This window comes from Macrobrachium rosenbergii, chromosome 41 (assembly GCF_040412425.1).
Source record: "Macrobrachium rosenbergii isolate ZJJX-2024 chromosome 41, ASM4041242v1, whole genome shotgun sequence".
In the NCBI taxonomy this organism is placed as follows: Eukaryota; Metazoa; Arthropoda; class Malacostraca; order Decapoda; family Palaemonidae; genus Macrobrachium; species Macrobrachium rosenbergii.
The window spans coordinates 90275488-90280487 of record NC_089781.1 but is presented as its reverse complement, the minus strand read 5'-3'; the positions used below and the strand labels follow the sequence as shown (position 1 = coordinate 90280487).

Sequence of the window (5000 nt, the reverse complement as noted above, 5' to 3'; positions counted from 1 at the left end):
GACAATTATAAGTTAAAAACGAATAACTTATTTCCTAAAGTGTATATTACAAAAACATTTTGAATGTTAATGACTAAGTATTGTGTATGGTTACAGACTAAAGAAAATTGTTATTAAATATAAAGTAAGTGTTGTATGATGAACATTTATAAGAAAAGGCTTCAAGTGATGTACTGAAAACAAATTGAGAACATTGTTACAGGAGATTTCAAGTAATAATGTGATATTGTAATTGGAAACTATGTGTATTGTACACTGAACATTTTTAAATAAAAGGTAATAAAAAGTCAGAGTCCATAGTTTAAAACCCGGGCGAGGTCGAAGTGGTTTAGGCAGGTTTTCTAAAAAAAAAAAAATGTATTTACTGACCTAATCAATGTATTATATGCAAGTTACTTCGTTGACGGGAATGGGTCATTACAAGGTTTAGAAAAGAGGGTGGGAGGTCTCTCCTTTGCTTTAAATCTGAAACCTTTTGTTATGTCTTCAAGCCACATCTCTCCGACTTTTACATTGCTGAAGAATAACTTGGCACCTTTGCAAAGCTCTGGATAATGCCGCTTTCTTCCAAACTTTATCTTTTCGGGATGTTGGTGGAAAAATTAGCTTTTTATTCTGTAAAATTTCAAATCTGTTGTATGCTTTTCAGAGCACCAATGATATTGACTTACGAACAACAAAAGGTTTATCCTTGTGCCATATACTCGTACCATAGCATAAAGGCCGGTTCAGAAATTTCAGCATTCTTATGAGCAGATCAAGGTCACTTAAATTACGACAAGCCTCATACCCTAGTTAATTAACAAAATGATTTCTTACCTGTCTAGTATGAACAAGATAAATAAATAAGGAAGAAAAAAGTTAATAATAAAGCTATTTCAAAATACACCAAAAATCTTTCAATACCACAAAATCACCAAAAAAGCCAAAAAAAAAAAAAAATACAGAAAGAACAATCTTCACCAGATTCCAAACAATGACCATCAAATACCAATAATGAAGACAACACGAAATAGACTTCCCAAAAACAGAACCGAGTTGCAAGTGGTCACTTGAGATCAGAAGCTTAACGAGTTCAGGCCGAGAGTCTTCAGTCGTCAATGAGGAGGCTGATACCTCCGATTTCAGCTTCCCATTTCAAATCCGATGTTCTTTTAACGCCTGTCAATTAGCGAAACGCCAGCGTCGTTAAAGACTCGAGATGAAGCGGAATGACGAAATTCGAGGATCTTAGAAAACTTTAGTGTTTTTTTTTTTTTTTTAGCATTTCTGCAAGGTAAGGGATAATTAGACTGACGTATTTCTGCAGGGTAAGGGATAAGTAGATTGACGTATTTCTGCAGGGTAAGGGATAATTAGACTGACGTATTTCTGCAGGGTAAGGGATAATTAGACTGGCGTATTTCTGCAGGGTAAGGGATAAGTAGACTGACTTATTTCTGCAGGGTAAGGGATAATTAGACTGACGTATTTCTACAGGGTAAGGGATACGAAGATTGACGTATTTCTGCAGGGAAAGGTATAATTAGACTGACATTGTATTTCTACAGGGTAAGTGGTAATTAGATTGACGTTATGTTGCGAGTCTGATTATCCTTATCTGATTATCTTTTCTAGTCCAGGCCTGAAGAAAGCGAGAACCGGGATAAACACGATGAAAGAAAGATGGAAGCTTAATCAAGAACGAACTGATAAGCTTTCAGCCTCTCACAGGAAGAAATTGAAGTTTTAATGAGTCGAGAAAACAGAGGCAGGGGAAAAAATGCAAAACTTGGCGGCAGACGAAAAGAAACAGTCTTTGTACCGATTTCCATAATGGAAACCATCATCATCATCGCCGTTCGCCTTTTCATTTAATTATTTTTTTCAACCGAAGGGCAATTGGCGAAATTGCTTCGCATGGAAGACCTGATGGGATGAAAACAATGCTCACAGATAAAGAGAGAAATTCCGGTACTTCACTGGGAATTTTATCAATTGAACTTTTACGTCATTTTCATAAAAAAATAGTAATTTCGGTATAAATAATACGAGATATGAAAAATCTCGATTTACATAATTACAGGATTTAAAAGACACAATCGAAACCTGAAAGAAAAAACTGATTGGCCAATTTTTTTTATTAATTAAAAACTTTTAAATTTTGAAAAATATAAATCAAAGCCCAACAGAAAATATCAAGAGAAATCCATTTTAATAATTAGAAGGAGAGGTATACTCGTCTTACCATAAACTATTTCAGATAAGCTTAGTGCAATAAAACTAATCTAAATAAAAGCATAAAAGAAATATGTAACCTTCAGATGTGTTCGGATTGTAATAAAATCTCAACGTTTATGAAAAATAATCTGTTACAGAAAAAAATACGTTAACTGAAAGAGAAAATAAACACCTTTTTCTCCATTCACATAAAACATGTTTCTGACCTTTTTAGTTTCCTCTAAAAGAAAACTATTGTGCCGGCTTTGTCTGTCCGTCCGCACTTTATACTGTCCGCACTTTTTGCTGTTCGCACTTTTTCTGTCCGCCCTCAGATATTAAAAACTACTGAGGCTAGAAGGCTGCAGATTGGTATGCTGATCATCCACCCTCCAATCATCAAACATACCAAACTGCAGCCCTCTAGCCTCACTAGTTTTTATTTTATTTAAGATTAAAGTTAGCCATAATCGTGCTTCTGGCAACGATATACGATCACGGGCCGCGGCTCAAACAGCATTATACCGAGACCACCGAAAGACACATCTATTTTCGGTGGCCTTGATTATACGATGTAGCAGCTGTACAGAAAACTCGATTGCTCCAAAGAGACTTCAGCGCATTTTTTACTTGTTTTCCTCTCTTTTACTGATCTTAAACGTATTCGCGATCCTATAAAAATATTCTCCCATTCTTTTATTTTTCACATTTTCTTGTCCTTTAAAGAAAATATTTGTCTGTTTTCTTATGGGTTGTAGCTTGTCTATACTCCTGTTTTTTGAAAGATCTTACCAACCTTCTTGTTTTTTTTAAACAAATTTATCCATTTTCCTGTTAATACCTATTTTCTTGTTTACCTACTAGTTCTGTCCATTACCTTGCCTTCAGATATCAAGAACGATTCAAGATTAATATAGCAAAAATGGTCAGATTCCTCTCAGAGGAAGAGTTCAAGAAATAAAAATGAAATGTCAGAATTCAAACACTCGGAAATATATACTGTATAAGAAAAATTACAAGAAAAAAAAATAAAAAAAATATCAACGCCAGAAGCCAAAGCTACGACTACGTATCATCGGGTAAAATTTAACTATTTCTCTCTCAAACCTTTTCTTCCATAAGACCTTTGATATTCAAGCGCCATGCTTTCGAAAGAGCGCGGGCAGTGCGATCCTATGATAACGAAAAAAATATATATTTTATCCATTAATTTTTTTTATATATAAAAATCTGTCAATCAAACTGCAGAAAACGTTGGACCAAATTTTTAGGTCAATGCAGATTACCCAATTTCATCCATATCGTTACTTGAACGCATTTTACTAGAATTATTTTGGATCTTTTTTCTAATTTCCCGCTTTTTTCACATGTGCATATTCCATTTTGTTAAAACCTCGTTTAGGAAAATTATATGCCACTATGCTCTTACAACGAAACAGTAGCCTATATAACTTTTGAATGGAAATATAAAAAGCCTAAGTTACTGAAAATTAAGATTACCGAAGTTATTAAACAAGCAAATATATTTAAGCAAACGCAAAATGATACTTAATATGATATTCTTTTATTATTATTGCAAAATATTCACCCATAAACCTGGAACAAGTTACAAATGTCAATAGGTCTCTACAAAGACTTCGACAAACTGAAATTATATATATATATATATATATATATATATATATATATATATATATATATATATATATATATATATATATATATATATATATATATATATATATATATATATATATATATATATATATATATATATATATATATATATATATATATATATATATATAAACAAACACACAAATACATACATACATGCACACATACATATATTTATATATATTTTTAGAGTCAAAGTATTCTATTGAATGGAAATATAAAAATGGTTTTTTATAAACATATATTCAAACGCATATATATTTGTACATAATTATTCATTTTCACAAAGACAAATATAAAACCATTTACCATTGTTATAAAAGATTCTACACACCCTTGAAACTGGCAATTTTAAGTTTTAAGGACTAATACATACATGGTAAGAGTCAAAGTAGATTCCATATAAAAATGATACATAATTCAGAGAGAGATAAAAAGAGAACTGAGAGAGAAGAGAGAGAGAGAGAGAGAGAGAGAGAGAGAGAGAATTCCAATCCAAATGAAAATAAATTATTCAAGTATGTCACCAAACGTAAATACATACATACATACATACACAAACATGCTTACACAAGCATACCAAATTTACGCCAAAAATAATGTGAGAGAGAGAGAGAGAGAGAGAGAGAGAGAGAGAGAGAGAGAGAGAGAGAGAGAGAGAGAGAGAGAGAAACGAGAGGAAGAACTCTCCCTCAGAGTAATCTCATCTTTAAAGATTTAGGCGAGCGGCGGATCCCCGAAATTCGAGCGAAGAAGAAAATTTGAAGAGAAAAAAAAACCACCTGAAGGCCAAAGACAAGGTTTTGTCTTTCTGGTTCTGGGCCAATGAGCATACACATATATTTATGTAATATTTATGTAAAAACACTGAAAAAAAAAAAGCATTTTACTTACATTTTCATTCATTTATTAATTTGCCTATTCAACAGTTTGCTTATTTATTAATTTGCTAATTTATCAGTTTTTCTAATAAATGATCTCTTTCTGTATTTCCAATTACCCTCTGTTTCTTTTTTCGAATGAACGCCATATTCAATAATAATAATAATAATAATAATAATAATAATAATAATAATAATAATAATAATAATAATAATAATAATAATAATAATAGGAAAAAGACC

General features: G+C 31.9%; 1 protein-coding gene across 6 annotated transcripts in view; it reads right to left on the bottom strand.

Moving 5' to 3' along the window:
- Positions 1–5000, bottom strand: part of LOC136826992 (prostaglandin E2 receptor EP2 subtype-like) — a 534455-nt gene that overhangs the window by 412485 nt on the left and 116970 nt on the right. The window lies entirely within an intron of this gene.